At 60.8% G+C, this 20000-nt stretch overlaps 2 non-coding genes across 2 annotated transcripts; both read right to left on the minus strand.

Moving 5' to 3' along the window:
• Positions 1-2065: 2065 nt before the first annotated feature.
• On the minus strand, positions 2066-2184 carry LOC131871528 (5S ribosomal RNA). Its single transcript, XR_009369743.1, has one exon. It is a non-coding gene; the product is annotated as a 5S ribosomal RNA (ribosomal RNA).
• A 5709-nt stretch (positions 2185-7893) lies between these two features.
• On the minus strand, positions 7894-8012 carry LOC131871539 (5S ribosomal RNA). Its single transcript, XR_009369754.1, has one exon. It is a non-coding gene; the product is annotated as a 5S ribosomal RNA (ribosomal RNA).
• Positions 8013-20000: the final 11988 nt, after the last annotated feature.

Here is a 20000-nt window from a genome sequence, read left to right on the forward strand (position 1 = left end):
GGGGCTTCGGGTGCGCATTACTTTTTTGCCCAAGCGTCCAGTGGGGTTTCTGGTGCGCTCCGAAGTGGGGTTATTGGAGCGGCCCCTCTTTTTTTGTCCGAGCGTTTGGTGGGGTTGCGCGCCCTGGTGGGCACCATGGTGCGCACCAAGGAGCGCTCCGAAGTGTGCTCCAAGGTGCGGCGTGCACGAAGTCGGAGCCCGGTTTGCCCCGGGTGCGCACCTCGCGTGCACCTTCGCCGCGGTGGGCACCATGGCGTGCACGAAGTCGGAGCCCGGTTTGCCCCGGGTGCGCACCTCGCGTGCACCTTCGCCGGGGTGGGCACCTCGGCTGGGTTGCGCGCCCTGGTGCGCACCAAGGAGCGCTCCGAAGTGTGCTCCAAGGTGCGGCGTGCACGAAGTCGGAGCCCGGTTTGCCCCGGGTGCGCACCTCGCGTGCACCTTGGCGCGGTGGGCACCATGGCGTGCACGAAGTCAGAGCCCGGTTTGCCCCGGGTGCGCACCCCGCGTGCACCTTCGCCGGGGTGGGCACCTCGGCTGGGTTGCGCGCCCTGGTGCGCACCAAGGAGCGCTCCGAAGTGTGCTCCAAGGTGCGGCGTGCACGAAGTCGGAGCCCGGTTTGCCCCGGGTGCGCACCTCGCGTGCACCTTCGCCGCGGTGGGCACCTTGGCTGGGTTGGGCACCATTGAGCGCTCCGAAGTGTGCTCCAAGGTGCGCACCATGGCCCTCCAAGGTGCGCAGCATGGCGTGCACGAAGTCGGAGCCCGGTTTGCCCCGGGTGCGCACCTCGCGTGCACCTTCGCCAGGGTGGGCACCTCGGTGCGCACACCTTCTCAATGTTTTCTTGCCTTTTCTGGAAATTGGTGAAGGCAGCGCATCAAAGGTGCGCACCTCGGTGTGCTCCGAGGTGCGAACCCGAGAGCGCTCCGAGGTGCCCACGAAGTCGAAAGTCGGGTTAATTGCATTGTTTTCCCCGGGTGCGCTCCGAGGTGCGCAACATCGGTGCGCACCAAGGAGGGCTCCGAAGTGTGCTCCAAGGTGCGCACGATTCGGAGCTCGGTTTGCCCGGGGTGCGCACACCTTGGCTGGGTTGCGCACCCTTTGTGCGCTCCAAGGTGCGCACGAAGTCGGAGCTCGGTTTGCCCCGGGTGCGCACCTTCGCCAGGGTGCGCACCTTGATGCGCACGCCTTGGCTGGGCTGCGCACCTTGGTGGGCGCCATGGTGCGCACCTTTCGTGCGCTCCAAGGTGCGCACGAAGTCGGAGCTCGGTTTGCCCCGGGTGCGCACCTTGGTGGGCGCCATGGTGCACTCCGAGGTGCCCAAGATTGGTGCGCACCAAGGAGCGCTCCGAAGTGCGCTCCAAGGTGCGCAGGTGCGCGCGAAGTCGAAAGTTGGGTTAATTGTCCGGTTTGCCTCGGGTGCGCACCTTGCGTGCACCTTCGCCAGGGTGGGCGCCTTGGTGCGCACACCTTGGCTGGGCTGCGCACCCGGGCGCGCACACCTTGGCACCCGCGTTTCCTTCATTTTAAATTTTTTTTTTTTACAATCTCTCAAGTGGGAAATTCTATAATCTCAACTTTTTTTGCCTTTTCAGGAAACTTTTGAATGGAGCGCATCATTGGTGCGCTCCGAAGTGTGCTCCAAGGTGCGCACCTCTGGTGTGCTCCAAAGCTCTCTCTAGCTGCGTGCACCTGCCCCGGCCGCGCACCCGGCCCCGCCCAGCTTCGCTCACCTGTCCCGGGCGTCTGGTGCGGAACCTTAGAGTAAGAAACATCACCGTGCACCTTGGCCAACGTGCGCGACTCGACCGAGCGCGCACTGGCCGAGGTGCACACCGATTTCACCTGGGTGCGCGCGCAGCACCTCGGGCGCACCGGGGTGCGCGCACAACGCCCGGGTTGCACCGTGGCCTGTGTGCTCGGGGCGCCTCGGGTGCGCGCTCGGTGTCGCCCCCGCGCGCGCGGTAGTGCGGGCAGCGCACCCCGGCCCGGCCCGGCCCCGACGAGAACGCAAACGGGCAAAAGGTTTATTCAAATAGCATTGCGACGCCCGGCGAAAAACTAAAAAAGGGTGCAACACCGGGACTTCCCGGGAGGTCACCCATCCCAGTACTACTCCGGCCCAAGCGCGCTTAACTGCGGAGTTCTGATGGGATCCGGTGCACTAACGCTGGTATGATCGCACCCGTTATGAGCTTGTCGCAGTGTGTACTTAGCAAACCGCGACCCACGTGCGAATCCACCCCGGCCACCCACCCCCGTCGAGGTGCACACCCTCCCTCGCGAAGTGCGCCCCGTTCGCCAAGTGTGAGCCCTGCCCGGGTGCGCGCACCTTGCTAGGGCGTCGGGTGTGCACCCGGCCCGGCCTACGTGCGTGCACCTGGACGGGGCGTCGTGTGCGTGCAGTGTCCCGTCTGCAACGCGGTGCCCACACACCACCTCGGGCGCAACGACCTGCGCTCACATGTGGGCCGAGTGCACCTTGGTGCATGTTCGGGGCGCCTCGGGTGCACGCTCGATCTTGCCCCGGTGCACCAAGGCGCTCGGTTTGCCCCGGGTGCGCACTTGGTGCAAGGTGGGCACCCAAAATAGGGATCAAGCACCAAAACACAAGTTTCGGGATGCAAAATGGGACCCAAGGACCACAAATGCGTTCCAAGACCCATGATGGGTCCACGAGAACAAAAATGTGTTCCGAGACTTAATAAACAAATATTGGGTTTTAGGAGAAGAAACATGCTCTGATGCCCAAAACGAGAATCGACCCCGAAAAGGCCACAGGCCAAAAGTGGGATGCGAGACAAAAAAAAATGGGACCCGAGGACCAAAATTGGGTTCCCAGGTCGAAGACAGGGCAACCGGACAAGAAACGACCTCTAAGGCTCGAAATGAGTCCCGACGACTAAAACTTGACAAGAAGCACCCATCAGGCACCCAACTCGACACCCATGGGATGCCGACCCACCCGGGCTTCCACCTAGCACACCTTGGCACCCACCCACCCTCGCACCCAACCTCGCACCCAACTTAGCACCTTTGAACCCACATTGGCACTCACCCTGACCCTGGCACCTTGGAACCCACATTGGCACTCACCTTGACCCTGGCACCCACCTTTGCACTCACCTTGGGACCCACCCTGGCTCCCACCTCGGCACCCACCCAGACACCCACCTTGGTTCCTTGGCACCCACCTTGGATCCTTGGCACCCACCCCGACACCCACCTTGGCACGCAACTTGGCTACTTGCCACCCACCTTGGCTCCTTGACGCCCACCCCGACAACCACCCCGTGACCTACCCTGGCTAGGGTTGGTGCACACCCACCCTGGTGCCCACCTTGGCACCCACCCCATGACCCACCTTGGCACGCACCTTAGTACCCACCCCGTTACCCACCCTAGGACCCACCCCGTGACCCACCTTGGCCAGGGTGGGTGCCTTGGTGCGCACAACTTGCCTGGGCTGCACACCAGGGCGGGCTCAAGATGGCACCCGCGTTCCGTTTTTTTCACTATCTTTCAAAACGGAAATTTTAAAATCTCGTTTTTTTTTTTTTTTTGCCTTTTCTGGAAATTAGTGAAGGCAGCGCATCAAAGGTGCGCAATGCTGGTGCGAACCCGGGAGCGCTCCGATGTGTGCTCCAAGGTGCGGCGTGCACGAAGTCCGAGCCCGGCTTGCCCCGGGTGCGCACCTCGCGTGCACCTTCGCCGGGGTGAGCACCTTGGCTGGGTTGCGCGCCCTGGTGCGCACCAAGGAGCGCTCTGAAGTGTGCTCCAAGGTGCGGCGTGCACGAAGTCGGAGCTCGGTTTGCCCCGGGTGTGCACCTCGGGTGCGCACCTCGCGTGCACCTTCGCTGCGGTGGGCACCTTGGCTGGGTTGCGCGCCTTGGTGGGCACCATGCAGTGCACGAAGTCGGAGCCCGGTTTGCCCCGGGCGCGCACCTCCGCCAGGGTGGGCACCTTGGTGCGCACAACTTGCCTGGGCTGCGCACCAGGAAGGGCTCAAGATGGCACCCGCGTTCCGTTTTTTTCACTATCTTTCAGAACGGAAATTTTAAAATATCGTTTTTTTTTGCCTTTTCTGGAAATTAGTGAAGGCAGCGCATCAAAGGTGCGCAACGCTGGTGCGAACCTGGGAGCGCTCCGATGTGTGCTCCAAGGTGCGGCGTGCACGAAGTCGGAGCCCGGTTTGCCCCGGGTGCGCCCTGGTGGGCACCATGGTGCGCACCAAGGAGCGCTCCGAAGTGTGCTCCAAGGTGCGGCCTGCACGAAGTCGGAGCCCGGTTTGCCCCGGGCGTGCACCGCGGGTGGGCACCTTGGTGCGCATGCCTTGCCTGGGCTGCGCACCAGGGCGGGCTCAAGATGGCACCCGCGTTCCGTTTTTTTCACTATCTTTCAAAACGGAAATTTTAAAATCTCATTTTTTTTTGCCTTTTCTGGAAATTAGTGAAGGCAGCGCATCAAAGGTGCGCACCTCGCTGCCCACCACGGTGCGCAACGCCGGTGGGCACCCGGGAGTGCTTCGAAGTGTGCTCCAAGGTGCTGCGTGCACGTTGTCGGAGCCCGGTTTGCCCCGGGTGCGCACCTCGCGTGCACCTTCGTCGGGGTGGGCACCTTGGCTGGGTTTGCCCCGGCTGCGCTCCGAAGCGGGGTTATTGGAGCGCCGCCTCTTTTTTTGTCGGAGCGTTTGGTGGGGTTTCTCGCATTGGCTCTTCCCAGGCCCGGTTGCCACCCTGGCGCGCACGAAGTCGGAAGTAGGGTTAATTGCCCGGGTGCGCACCTTTGCCAGGGTGGGCACCTTACCTGGGCTGTGCACCCGGGCGGGCTCAAGATGGCACCCGCGTTCCGTTTTTTTCACTATCTTTCAAAACGGAAATTTTAAAATCTCCTCTTTTTTTTGCCTTTTCTGGAAATTAGTGAAGGCAGCGCATCAAAGGTGCGCACCTCGCTGCCCACCTTGGTGTGCTCTGAGGTGCGCACCCGGGAGCGCTACGAAGTGTGCTCCAAGGTGCGGCGTGCACGTTGTCGGAGCCCGGTTTGCCCCGGGTGCGCACCTCGCCTGCACCTTGGCCGGGGTGGGCACCCTGGCTGGGTTTGCCCAGGGTGCGCTCCGAAGCGGGGTTACTGGAGCGCCCCCTCTTTTTTTGTCAGAGCGTTTGGTGGGGTTTCTCGCATTGGCTCTTCCCAGGCCCGGTTGTTGGGTGCGCTCCCACCCTGGCGCGCGCGAAGTTGGAAGTTGGGTTAATTGCCCGGGCGCGCACCTTCGCCAGGGTGGGCACCTTGGTGCGCACACCTTGGCTGGGCTGCGCACCAGGGCGGGCTCAAGATGGCACCAGCATTCCCTTTTTCTCACTATCTTTCAAAACGGAAATTTTAAAATCTCGTTTTCTTTTGCCTTTTATGGAAATTAGTGAAGGCATCGCATCAAAGGTGCGCACCTCGCTGCCCACCTTGGTGTGCTCCGAGGTGCCCACCACGGTGCGCTCCGAGGTGCCCACCACGGTGCGCAACGCCGGTGCGAACCCGGGAGCGCCCCGATGTGTGCTCCAAGGTGCGGCGTGCACGAAGCCGGACCCCGGTTTGCCCCGGGTGCGCACCTCGCGTGCACCTTGGTGCGCACACCTTGGCTGGGTTGCGCGGCCTGGTGGGCACCATGGTGCGCACCAAGGAGCGCTCCGAAGTGTGCTCCAAGGTGCGGCGTGCACGAAGTCCTAGCCCGGTTTGCCCCGGGTGCGCACCTTCGCCGCGGTGGGCACCATGGCGTGCACGAAGTCGGAGCCCGGTTTGCCCCGGGTGCGCACCTCGCGTGCACCTTCGCCGGGGTGGGCACCTCGGCTGGGTTGCGCGCCCTGGTGCGCACCAAGGAGCGCTCCGAAGTGTGCTCCAAGGTGCGGCGTGCACGAAGTCGGAGCCCGGTTTGCCCCGGGTGCGCACCTTCGCCGCGGTGGGCACCCTGGTGCGCACCATGGCGTGCACGAAGTCGGAGCCCGGTTTGCCCCGGGTGCGCACCTCGCGTGCACCTTCGGCGGGGTTGCGCGCCCTGGTGCGCACCAAGGAGCGCTCCGAAGTGTGCTCCAAGGTGCGGCGTGCACGAAGTCGGAGCCCGGTTTGCCCCGGGTGCGCACCTCGCGTGCACCTTCGGCGGGGTTGCGCGCCCTGGTGGGCACCATGGTGCGCACCAAGGAGCGCTCCGAAGTGTGCTCCAAGGTGCGGCGTGCACGAAGTCGGAGCCCGGTTTGCCCCGGGTGCGCACCTCGCGTGCACCTTCGCCGCGGTGGGCACCATGGCGTGCACGAAGTCGGAGCCCGGTTTGCCTCGGGTGCGCACCCCGCGTGCACCTTCGCCGGGGTGGGCACCTCGGCTGGGTTGCGCGCCCTGGTGCGCACCAAGGAGCGCTCCGAAGTGTGCTCCAAGGTGCGGCGTGCACGAAGTCGGAGCCCGGTTTGCCCCGGGTGCGCACCTCGCGTGCACCTTCGCCGCGGTGGGCACCTTGGCTGGGTTGGGCACCATTGAGCGCTCCGAAGTGTGCTCCAAGGTGCGCACCATGGCCCTCCAAGGTGCGCAGCATGGCGTGCACGAAGTCGGAGCCCGGTTTGCCCCGGGTGCGCACCTCGCGTGCACCTTCGCCAGGGTGGGCACCTCGGTGCGCACACCTTCTCAATGTTTTCTTGCCTTTTCTGGAAATTGGTGAAGGCAGCGCATCAAAGGTGCGCACCTCGGTGTGCTCCGAGGTGCGAACCCGAGAGCGCTCCGAGGTGCCCACGAAGTCGAAAGTCGGGTTAATTGCATTGTTTTCCCCGGGTGCGCTCCGAGGTGCGCAACATCGGTGCGCACCAAGGAGGGCTCCGAAGTGTGCTCCAAGGTGCGCACGATTCGGAGCTCGGTTTGCCCGGGGTGCGCACACCTTGGCTGGGTTGCGCACCCTTTGTGCGCTCCAAGGTGCGCACGAAGTCGGAGCTCGGTTTGCCCCGGGTGCGCACCTTCGCCAGGGTGCGCACCTTGATGCGCACGCCTTGGCTGGGCTGCGCACCTTGGTGGGCGCCATGGTGCGCACCTTTCGTGCGCTCCAAGGTGCGCACGAAGTCGGAGCTCGGTTTGCCCCGGGTGCGCACCTTGGTGGGCGCCATGGTGCACTCCGAGGTGCCCAAGATTGGTGCGCAACAAGGAGCGCTCCGAAGTGCGCTCCAAGGTGCGCAGGTGCGCGCGAAGTCGAAAGTTGGGTTAATTGTCCGGTTTGCCTCGGGTGCGCACCTTGCGTGCACCTTCGCCAGGGTGGGCGCCTTGGTGCGCACACCTTGGCTGGGCTGCGCACCCGGGCGCGCACACCTTGGCACCCGCGTTTCCTTCATTTTAAATTTTTTTTTTTTACAATCTCTCAAGTGGGAAATTCTATAATCTCAACTTTTTTTGCCTTTTCAGGAAACTTTTGAATGGAGCGCATCATTGGTGCGCTCCGAAGTGTGCTCCAAGGTGCGCACCTCTGGTGTGCTCCAAAGCTCTCTCCAGCTGCGTGCACCTGCCCCGGCCGCGCACCCGGCCCCGCCCAGCTTCGCTCACCTGTCCCGGGCGTCTGGTGCGGAACCTTAGAGTAAGGAACATCACCGTGCACCTTGGCCAACGTGCGCGACTCGACCGAGCGCGCACTGGCCGAGGTGCACACCGATTTCACCTGGGTGCGCGCGCAGCACCTCGGGCGCACCGGGGTGCGCGCACAACGCCCGGGTTGCACCGTGGCCTGTGTGCTCGGGGCGCCTCGGGTGCGCGCTCGGTGTCGCCCCCCGCGCGCGCGGTAGTGCGGGCAGCGCACCCCGGCCCGGCCCGGCCCCGACGAGAACGCAAACGGGCAAAAGGTTTATTCAAATAGCATTGCGACGCCCGGCGAAAAACTAAAAAAGGGTGCAACACCGGGACTTCCCGGGAGGTCACCCATCCCAGTACTACTCCGGCCCAAGCGCGCTTAACTGCGGAGTTCTGATGGGATCCGGTGCACTAACGCTGGTATGATCGCACCCGTTATGAGCTTGTCGCAGTGTGTACTTAGCAAACCGCGACCCACGTGCGAATCCACCCCGGCCACCCACCCCCGTCGAGGTGCACACCCTCCCTCGCGAAGTGCGCCCCGTTCGCCAAGTGTGAGCCCTGCCCGGGTGCGCGCACCTTGCTAGGGCGTCGGGTGTGCACCCGGCCCGGCCTACGTGCGTGCACCTGGACGGGGCGTCGTGTGCGTGCAGTGTCCCGTCTGCAACGCGGTGCCCACACACCACCTCGGGCGCAACGACCTGCGCTCACATGTGGGCCGAGTGCACCTTGGTGCATGTTCGGGGCGCCTCGGGTGCACGCTCGATCTTGCCCCGGTGCACCAAGGCGCTCGGTTTGCCCCGGGTGCGCACTTGGTGCAAGGTGGGCACCCAAAATAGGGATCAAGCACCAAAACACAAGTTTCGGGATGCAAAATGGGACCCAAGGACCACAAATGCGTTCCAAGACCCATGATGGGTCCACGAGAACAAAAATGTGTTCCGAGACTTAATAAACAAATATTGGGTTTTAGGAGAAGAAACATGCTCTGATGCCCAAAACGAGAATCGACCCCGAAAAGGCCACAGGCCAAAAGTGGGATGCGAGACAAAAAAAAATGGGACCCGAGGACCAAAATTGGGTTCCCAGGTCGAAGACAGGGCAACCGGACAAGAAACGACCTCTAAGGCTCGAAATGAGTCCCGACGACTAAAACTTGACAAGAAGCACCCATCAGGCACCCAACTCGACACCCATGGGATGCCGACCCACCCGGGCTTCCACCTAGCACACCTTGGCACCCACCCACCCTCGCACCCAACCTCGCACCCAACTTAGCACCTTTGAACCCACATTGGCACTCACCCTGACCCTGGCACCTTGGAACCCACATTGGCACTCACCTTGACCCTGGCACCCACCTTTGCACTCACCTTGGGACCCACCCTGGCTCCCACCTCGGCACCCACCCAGACACCCACCTTGGTTCCTTGGCACCCACCTTGGATCCTTGGCACCCACCCCGACACCCACCTTGGCACGCAACTTGGCTACTTGCCACCCACCTTGGCTCCTTGACGCCCACCCCGACAACCACCCCGTGACCTACCCTGGCTAGGGTTGGTGCACACCCACCCTGGTGCCCACCTTGGCACCCACCCCATGACCCACCTTGGCACGCACCTTAGTACCCACCCCGTTACCCACCCTAGGACCCACCCCGTGACCCACCTTGGCCAGGGTGGGTGCACCCACCCTGGTGCCCACCTTGGCACCCACCCATCCTAGCACCCAGCCTGTGACCGGGCTTGGAACCCAACCTTGCACCCGTCTTGGCCAGTGTGGGTGCGCACCCATCCTGGCACCCACGTTGTGACACACCCTTTAACCCACGCACCCTAGCAGCCACGTTGGCACCCACCTTGGAACACAACCTAGCAACTTGGCACCCACCCCGTGACCCACCTTGGCATCCACCATAGCAGTCGCCCACTTGGCACCCACCTTGGAACCCAAGTTGGCACCCACCTCGGCACCCACCTTGACACTTGTGGACCCACCTTGCCACTCACCCTAGCATCGACCCATCCTAGCACCCACCCTGGCACCTTTGCACCCTAGCACTCACCCATCCTAGCACCTAACCTGTGACCCACCTTGACACTCACCCTCGCACCCACCTTGGAACCCAACCTAGCACCCACCCACCCTGACACCAACCCTAGCACCTACCCACCCTTGCACCCACCCTGTGACCCATCTTGGCACCCACCCATCCTACCACTCAACCTATCACCCACCTTCTCACCCACCTTGGCATCCACCTTAGCACCCACCCACACTGGCACCTTGGCACCCACCTCGGGCAAGGTGGGTGCACACCCACCCTGACACCCAATTTAGAACCAACCGAGCATGTTACCCACCTTGGCACCCACATTGCAGCCCACCCTAGTACCCACCCTATGACCCACATTGGCATCCACACCCTAGCACCCAGGCACCTCGACACCCGCCTTGACACGCACCCTAGCACTAAACCTGTGACCCACCTTGGAACTCACCCTAGAACCCACCCACCCTGTGAACCACCTTGGCATCCACCTTAGCACCCACCCACCTTGGCACCCACTCTAGCACTCACCCATCCTAACACCCAACTTGTTACCCACCTTGGCACCCGCCCTCGCGTCCACCTTGAAACCCACCCTAGCACCCACCCACGCAGGAGCCCACCTTGGCACCCAACCTAACACCCACGCATCCTGGCACCCAACTTGTGACCCACCTTGGAACCCACCCTAGTACCCACCTTTGAACCCACTATATCACCAACCCACCTTGGCACCCACCCTATGACCCTCTTTGGAATCCACCCTAGCACGCACCCACCCTGGCACCCACCATGGAGCGCACCCTAGCACCCACCCACCTCGGCACGCACCTCAACACCCACCTTGGTGTGCGCACTGCGCCAACCTCTCAAAGACCCTATGTGGTGCGCTCCAAAGTGTACACCTTTGGTGCGCTCCAAGGTGCGCACCTTTGGTGCACACCGAGGTGCACACCAAAGTGTGCACCGAGGTGAGCACCAAAGTGCACTCCAAGGTGCACACCAAGGCGTGCACCTTTGGTGCGGTCAATGCAAACGAATTCGGAAGTTGGGGTCGATGTCCTAATCGCTGCTGCAGACTACACGTATGAGAATCGGACAAATAGCTTTATATAGGGGAGGTGTTGCGTTTGATGGGTCGACTCCCCTGGTTGTGTGCACTGCACCAACTTCAAAGACCCTGTCTTGTTTAAGAAGTCAAAAGTTGGGGTGGATGTCCTAATCATTGCTGCAGTCTACGCATGTATGAGAATCAGACAAATAGCTTATATAGGGGAGGTGTTGCATTCGGTGGGTTGACTCCCCTGGTTGTGCGCACTGCGCCAACCTCAAAGACCCCGCATAGCAGAAGAAGTCGGAAGTCGGATTTTGGTGAGCACCAAGGCGTGCACCTTTGGTGCGGTCAACGCAGACGAATTCAGAAGTTGGGGTGGATGTCCTAATCGTTGTTGCAGGCTACACATGTATGAGAATCAGACAAATAGCTTATATAGGGGAGGTGTTGGGTTTGATGGGTCAACTCCCTTGGTTGTGCGCATTACGCCAACCTCAAAGACCTTGTTTTCGTTAAGAAGTCAAAAGTTGGGGTCAATGTCCTAATGGCTCCTGTAGGCTACACATGTATGAGAATCGGACAAATAGCTTATATAGGGGAGGTGTTGGGTTTGATGGGTCGACTCCCCTGGTTGTGCGCATTACGTCAACCTCAAAGACCTTGTTTTCGTTAAGAAGTCAAAAGTTGGGGTCGATGTCCTAATTGCTCCTGTAGACTACACATGTATGAGAATCAGACAAATAGCTTATATAGGGGAGGTGTTGGGTTTGATGGGTTGACTCCCCTAGTTGTTCGCATTACACCAACCTCAAAGACCTTGTTTTCGTTTAGAAGCCGAAAGTTGGGGTCGATGTCCTAATTGCTCCTGCAGGCTACGCATGTATGAGAATCAGACAAATAGCTTATATAGGGGAGGTGTTGGGTTTGATGGGTCGACTCCCCTGGTTGTGCGCATTGCGCCAACCTCAAAGACCCTGCATTGCGGATGAAGTCGAAAGTCAGAGTTTGGTGTGCTACAAGGTGTGGTCGAAGGTGCTCACCTAGGTGTGCACCTTTGGAGCGCAGGAAAAGTGCCCTCCAAAAGTGCGCACCTTTGGAGTGCACAAAAGTGCCCTCCAAAAGTGCGCACCTTTGGAGCGCACAAAAGTGCCCTCCAAAAAGTGCCCTCCAAAAGTGCGCACCTTTGGAGTGCACAAAAGTGCCCTCCAAAAAGTGCCCTCCAAAAGTGCGCACCTTTGGAGTGCAGAAAAGTGCCCTCCAAAAAGTGCCCTCCAAAAGTGTGCACCTTTGGAGTGCACAAAAGTGCCCTCCAAAAGTGCGCACCTTTGGAGCGCAGAAAAGTGCCCTCCAAAAAGTGCCCTCCAAAAGTGCGCACCTTTGGAGCGCAGAAAAGTGCCCTCCAAAAAGTGCCCTCCAAAAGTGCGCACCTTTGGAGCGCAGAAAAGTGCCCTCCAAAAAGTGCCCTCCAAAAGTGCGCACCTTTGGAGCGCAGAAAAGTGCCCTCCAAAAAGTGCCCTCCAAAAGTGCGCACCTTTGGAGCGCACAAAAGTGCCCTCCAAAAAGTGCCCTCCAAAAGTGCGCACCTTTGGAGCGCACAAAAGTGCCCTCCAAAAGTGCGCACCTTTGGAGCGCACAAAAGTGCCCTCCAAAAGTGCGCACTTTTGGTGCGCACCAAGGCGCTGGTTCGGTCGTTGCAGGCGAGTTCGGAAGTTGGGGTCGATGTCCTGAGCGGAGGTGCAAACTACACAGGTGTCGGAATCGGACAAATAGCTTATATAGGGGAGGTGTATGCTTCGATGGGTCGACTCCCCAGGTTGAGCGCACCGCGCCAACCTCAAAGACCCTACGGTATGGATGAAGTCGGAAGTTGGGTCCGATGACCGATTCGATTAGTAGGTATGCTCATGAGGTCGGAATTTGGGTCCGATGACCTGCCATGTGCAGGAAGGCGAATGTTGGCACTGTGCGTTGCAAGGTGCACACCAAGGTGCTGGTGCGGTCTTTTTAGTCGAGTTCGGAAGTTGGGGTCGATGTCCTGATCGGAGGTGCAAGCTACACAGGTGTGGGAATCGGACAAATAGCTTATATAGGGGAGGTGTATGCTTCGTTGGGTCGACTCCCCGGGTTGAGCGCACCGCGCCAACCTCAAAGACCCTACGGTATGGATGAAGTCGGAAGTTGGGTCCGATGACCGATTCGATATGTAGGCATACTCGCGAGGTCGGAATTTGGGTCCGATGACCTGCCATGTGCAGGAAGGCGAATGTTGGCACTGTGCGTTGCAAGGTGCGCACCAAGGCGCTGGTTCGGTCGTTGCAGGCGAGTTCGGAAGTTGGGGTCGATGTCCTGATCGGAGGTGCAAACTACACAGGTGTGGGAATCGGACAAATAGCTTATATAGGGGAGGTGTATGCTTCGTTGGGTCGACTCCCCGGGTTGAGCGCACCGCGCCAACCTCAAAGACCCTACGGTATGGATGAAGTCGGAAGTTGTGTCCGATGACCGATTCGATATGTAGGCATACTCGCGAGGTCGGAATTTGGGTCCGATGACCTGCCATGTGCAGGAAGGCGAATGTTGGGACTGTGCGTCGCAAGGTGCGCACCAAGGCGCTGGTGCCGTCGTTGCAGTCGAGTTCGGAAGTTGGGGTCGATGTCCTGGTCAGAGGTGCAAACTACACAGGTGTGGGAATCGGACAAATAGCTTATATAGGGGAGGTGTATGCTTCGATGGGTCGACTCCCCGGGTTGAGCGCACCGCGCCAACCTCAAAGACCCTACAGTATGGATGAAGTCGGAAGTTGGGTCCGATGACCGATTCGATACGTAGGCATATTGGCGAGGTCTGAATTTGTGTCCGATGACCTGCCATGCGCAGGAAGGCGGAATTTGGGTCCGATGACCGAGTTGATGGCGTGCCATGCGCAGAAAGGCGGAATTTGGGTCCGATGACCGAGTTGATGTTGATGGCCCGCCATGCACAGGAAGGCGGAATTTGGGTCCGATGACCGATTTGAAGGCGTGCCATGCGCAGAAAGGCGGAGTTTGGGTCCGATGACCGAGTTGATATTGATGGCCCGCCATGCGCAGGAAGGCGGAATTTGGGTCCGATGACCTGACATACGCATGGAGTCCGACTCGGGGGCCGATGTTCGATTCGATGACTTGCATTGTGGGTAAAGTCGGAAGTTGTGGTCTTTGACCCGATTCGATGACCAGACTTCGGCTGCTTGAGAATCGGACAAATAACTTATATAGGGGAGGTAGTGTTCTCGAGCATCCTCCCCCCGTGCCCGTTTATGTCGATTGATGCTGGTGCTCGACTGGTTGGAGCGCTCGGATGCAAAAATCTTGCACCAGGATTTATCGATTGTGATGGACACGGCAAGTCTCCTGATTGCTATGCAGGAGCTCATCGTGAATCTCTATGCGGCCTTGGTATGGACTCGACCTGCGGAATGGTTCGGCAATGGTAGTCGCTCCAACACGTCCTTGCAATGGCCACAGAGGTGATTCGACTAGAGCTCCAGTCTAGCTTTTGGGTTGCTTGGCGGACTGGTATAGCCGCGATCGAGTTCCGGCCATGAACGTTTTAGATAGCTCTTGGGCTTTCTGGGACGGAAGTCGGAAGTTTGGGCTGTTGTCCGATTTGATGACCATTCTTCGGATGTGTGAGAATCGGACAAATAACTTATATAGGGGACTGTGTTGTCTCACGCAGCCCCCTCCGTGCCCCTCTATCTCGACCGATGTTGGTGCTTGAAAGGGTTGGGATCGCTCGGATTTATAAACGTGCACCACCATTTGTCGAGTGTGAGGGACGCGGCAGGTCTCCTAAATGCTATACGGGCGCTCTCTGAGAATCTCTATCCGGCCTCGACACAGACTAGTCTTGCTGAATGGTTTGGCACTGGTAGTCGATCCAACACGTCGTTGTTGTGGCCGCCTAGGCGATTCGATTCGAGCCCCCGTCTAGCTTTTGGGTTGCTTGGCGGATTTTGCCCTATCCGCAAGTGAGCTCGGTCCCTAAACGTTCGAGAAACCCGATTGCTATGCGCCGACTCTCTTTCTTGCGAGCCTCCATCTAGCTTTTGGGTCTCTACGGAACGGAAGTCGGAATCTGGGACCGTTGTTTGATTCGACGAGGCAGACTACGGTTGTGCGAGAATCGGACAAATAACTTATATAGGGGAGGTGTTGACTGGAGCATTCTCCCCCGTGCCCCTCTAACTCGACCAATGCTGGCGCTCGAACGGTGGTAGCGCTCGGATTTTCGTTGAGCGCCAGCATTGGTCGATTTAGAGGGGCATGCGAGATTCCCGAATGCTATGCGAGGGCTCTAACGGAAATGTCTATTGGTTTCGGTATGGATGCAATTGCGAGTGGTTCGGCAAAGGTAGTCGTTCCGATGCGTCCATGTCGTGGCCAAATCGATAATTCGATTTGAGCCCTCGTATAGCATTTGGGTCTCTCGATGTGATTCCGCATTCCAGTCCCTTTGGGCACTGCTTGAGCCGCATCCCAGGGGGTTCCCTTCCCAATAATCTGCCTCGCAACCCGATTGCTATGCGGTGAGGCTCCTCGGCCGCCTCGGAACTATCTGTGTATCAGACGCATCGCGGGATAAGGGGTTGGCAACGGTAGTCGCCCCAAGCGCGTCCGATGCTTGGACCATTCCGAGGCGGCCCTGAAGCCTCTTCCGTCTAGCCGTTGGGTCCTTCTCGCCGCATCCCTTGCCTCGCACCCCGATTGCTATGCGGTGAGGCTCCTCGGCCGCCTTGGAACTATCTGTGTATCAGACGCATCGCGGGATAAGGGGTTGTCACTGGTAGTCGCCCCAAGCGCGTCCGATGCTTGGACCATTCCGAGGCGGCCCTGAAGCCTCTTCCGTCTAGCCGTTGGGTCCTTCTCGCCGCATCCCTCGACTCGCACCCCGATTGCTATGCGGTGAGGCTCCTCGGCCGCCTTGGAACTATCTGTGTATCGGACGCGTCGCGGGATAAGGGGTTGTCACTGGTAGTCGCCCCAAGCGCGTCCGATGCTTGGACCATTCCGAGGCGGCCCTGAAGCCTCTTCCGTCTAGCCGTTGGGTCCTTCTCGCCGCATCCCTCGCCTCGCACCCCGATTGCTATGCGGTGAGGCTCCTCGGCCGCCTTGGAACTATCTGTGTATCGGACGCGTCGCGGGATAAGGGGTTGTCACTGGTAGTCGCCCCAAGCGCGTGCGATGCATGGACCATTCCCAGGCGGCCCTGAAGCCTCTTCCGTCTAGCCGTTGGGTCCTTCTCGCCGCATCCCTCGACTCGCACCCCGATTGCTATGCGGTGAGGCTCCTCGGCCGCCTTGGAACTATCTGTGTATCGGACGCGTCGCGGGATAAGGGGTTGTCACTGGTAGTCGCCCCAAGCGCGTCCGATGCTTGGACCATTCCGAGGCGGCCCTGAAGCCTCTTCCGTCTAGCCGTTGGGTCCTTCTCGCCGCATCCCTCGCCTCGCACCCCGATTGCTATGCGGTGAGGCTCCTCGGCCGCCTTGGAACTATCTGTGTATCGGACGCGTCGCGGGATAAGGGGTTGTCACTGGTAGTCGCCCCAAGCGCGTGCGATGCATGGACCATTCCCAGGCGGCCCTGAAGCCTCTTCCGTCTAGCCGTTGGGTCCTTCTCGCCGCATCCCTCGCCTCGCACCCCGATTGCTATGCGGTGAGGCTCCTCGGCCGCCTTGGAACTATCTGTGTATCGGACGCGTCGCGGGATAAGGGGTTGTCACTGGTAGTCGCCCCAAGCGCGTCCGATGCTTGGACCATTCCGAGGCGGCCCTGAAGCCTCTTCCGTCTAGCCGTTGGGTCCTTCTCGCCGCATCCCTCGCCTCGCACCCCGATTGCTATGCGGTGAGGCTCCTCGGCCGCCTTGGAACTATCTGTGTATCGGACGCGTCGCGGGATAAGGGGTTGTCACTGGTAGTCGCCCCAAGCGCGTCCGATGCTTGGACCATTCCGAGGCGGCCCTGAAGCCTCTTCCGTCTAGCCGTTGGGTCCTTCTCGCCGCATCCCTCGCCTCGCACCCCGATTGCTATGCGGTGAGGCTCCTCGGCCGCCTTGGAACTATCTGTGTATCGGACGCGTCGCGGGATAAGGGGTTGTCACTGGTAGTCGCCCCAAGCGCGTCCGATGCTTGGACCATTCCGAGGCGGCCCTGAAGCCTCTTCCGTCTAGCCGTTGGGTCCTTCTCGCCGCATCCCTCGCCTCGCACCCCGATTGCTATGCGGTGAGGCTCCTCGGCCGCCTTGGAACTATCTGTGTATCGGACGCATCGCGGGATAAGGGGTTGTCACTGGTAGTCGCCCCAAGCGCGTCCGATGCTTGGACCATTCCGAGGCGGCCCTGAAGCCTCTTCCGTCTAGCCGTTGGGTCCTTCTCGCCGCATCCCTCGCCTCGCACCCCGATTGCTATGCGGTGAGGCTCCTCGGCCGCCTTGGAACTATCTGTGTATCGGACGCGTCGCGGGATAAGGGGTTGTCACTGGTAGTCGCCCCAAGCGCGTCCGATGCTTGGACCATTCCGAGGCGGCCCTGAAGCCTCTTCCGTCTAGCCGTTGGGTCCTTCTCGCCGCATCCCTCGCCTCGCACCCCGATTGCTATGCGGTGAGGCTCCTCGGCCGCCTTGGAACTATCTGTGTATCGGACGCGTCGCGGGATAAGGGGTTGTCACTGGTAGTCGCCCCAAGCGCGTCCGATGCTTGGACCATTCCGAGGCGGACCTGAAGCCTCTTCCGTCTAGCCGTTGGGTCCTTCTCGCCGCATCCCTCGCCTCGCACCCCGATTGCTATGCGGTGAGGCTCCTCGGCCGCCTTGGAACTATCTGTGTATCGGACGCGTCGCGGGATAAGGGGTTGTCACTGGTAGTCGCCCCAAGCGCGTCCGATGCTTGGACCATTCCGAGGCGGCCCTGAAGCCTCTTCCGTCTAGCCGTTGGGTCCTTCTTGCCGCATCCCTCGCCTCGCACCCCGATTGCTATGCGGTGAGGCTCCTCGGCCGCCTTGGAACTATCTGTGTATCGGACGCGTCGCGGGATAAGGGGTTGTCACTGGTAGTCGCCCCAAGCGCGTCCGATGCTTGGACCATTCCGAGGTGGCCCTGAAGCCTCTTCCGTCTAGCCGTTGGGTCCTTCTCGCCGCATCCCTCGCCTCGCACCCCGATTGCTATGCGGTGAGGCTCCTCGGCCGCCTTGGAACTATCTGTGTATCGGACGCATCGCGGGATAAGGGGTTGTCACTGGTAGTCGCCCCAAGCGCGTCCGATGCTTGGACCATTCCGAGGCGGCCCTGAAGCCTCTTCCGTCTAGCCGTTGGGTCCTTCTCGCCGCATCCCTCGCCTCGCACCCCGATTGCTATGCGGTGAGGCTCCTCGGCCGCCTTGGAACTATCTGTGTATCGGACGCGTCGCGGGATAAGGGGTTGTCACTGGTAGTCGCCCCAAGCGCGTCCGATGCTTGGACCATTCCGAGGCGGACCTGAAGCCTCTTCCGTCTAGCCGTTGGGTCCTTCTCGCCGCATCCCTCGCCTCGCACCCCGATTGCTATGCGGTGAGGCTCCTCGGCCGCCTTGGAACTATCTGTGTATCGGACGCGTCGCGGGATAAGGGGTTGTCACTGGTAGTCGCCCCAAGCGCGTCCGATGCTTGGACCATTCCGAGGCGGCCCTGAAGCCTCTTCCGTCTAGCCGTTGGGTCCTTCTCGCCGCATCCCTCGCCTCGCACCCCGATTGCTATGCGGTGAGGCTCCTCGGCCGCCTTGGAACTATCTGTGTATCGGACGCGTCGCGGGATAAGGGGTTGTCACTGGTAGTCGCCCCAAGCGCGTCCGATGCTTGGACCATTCCGAGGCGGACCTGAAGCCTCTTCCCTCTAGCCGTTGGGGCTTTCTCGCCGCATCCCTCGCCTCGCACCCCGATTGCTATTCGGTGAGGCTCCTCGGCCGCCTTGGAACTATCTGTGTATCGGACGCATCGCGGGATAAGGGGTTGGCAGTGGTAGTCGCCCCAAGCGCGTCCGATGCTTGGACCATTCCGAGGCGGCCCTGCAGCCTCTTCCGTCTAGCCGTTGGGGCCATCTCGCTACATCCCCCACCTCGCACCACGATTGCTATGCGGTGAGGCTCCTTGGCCGCCTCGGAACTATCTGTGTATCGGACGCATCGCGGGATAAGGGGTTGTCACTGGTAGTCGCCCCAAGCGCGTCCGATGCTTGGACTATTCCGAGGCGGCCCTGCAGCCTCTTCCGTCTAGCCGTTGGGGCCATCTCGCCGCATCCCCCAGCTCCTCGGCCGCCTCGGAACTATCTGTGTATCGGACGCATCGCGGGATAAGGGGTTGGCAGTGGTAGTCGCCCCAAGCGCGTTCGATGCTTGGACTATTCCGAGGCGGCCCCGCAGCCTCTTCCGTCTACCCTTTGGGGCCATCTCGCCGCATCCCTCGCCTCGCACCCCGATTGCTATGCGGTGAGGCTCCTCGGCCGCCTGGGAACTATCTTCGTATCGGATGCATCGCGGGATAAGGGGTTGTCACTGGTAGTCGCCCCAAGCGCGTCCGATGCTTGGACTATTCCGAGGCGGCCCTGTGGCCTCTTCCGTCTAGCCGTTGGGGCCATCTCGCCGCATCCCTCACCTCGCACCCCCATTGCTATGCGGTGAGGCTCCTCGGCCGCCTTGGAACTGTCTTCGTATCGGAAGCATCGCGGGATAAGGGGTTGTCACTGGTAGTCGCCCCAAGCGCGTCCGATGCTTGGACTATTCCGAGGCGGCCCTGCAGCCTCTTCCGTCTAGCCGTTGGGGCCATCTCGCCGCATCCCCCACCTCGCACCCGGATTGCTATGCGGTGAGGCTCCTCGGCCGCCTTGGAACTATCTTCGTATCGGACGCATCGCGGGATAAGGGGTTGTCACTGGTAGTCGCCCCAAGCGCGTCCGATGCTTGGACTATTCCGACGCGGCCCTGTGGCCTCTTCCGTCTAGCCGTTGGGGCCATCTCGCCGCATCCCCCACCTCGCACCCCGATTGCTATGCGGTGAGGCTCCTCGGCCGCCTTGGAACCATCTTCGTATCGGACGCATCGCGGGATGAGGGGTTGTCACTGGTAGTCGCCCCAAGCGCGTCCGATGCTTGGACCATTCCGAGGCGGCCCTGAAGCCTCTTCCGTCTAGCCGTTGGGGCCTTCCCGCCCCATCCCTCGCCTCGCACCCCCGATTGCTATGCGGTGAGGCTCCTCGGCCGCCTTGGAACCATCTGTGTATCGGACGCATCGCGGGATAAGGGGTTGGCACTGGTA

This window comes from Cryptomeria japonica, unplaced genomic scaffold (assembly GCF_030272615.1).
Source record: "Cryptomeria japonica unplaced genomic scaffold, Sugi_1.0 HiC_scaffold_422, whole genome shotgun sequence".
NCBI lineage: Eukaryota > Viridiplantae > Streptophyta > Pinopsida > Cupressales > Cupressaceae > Cryptomeria > Cryptomeria japonica.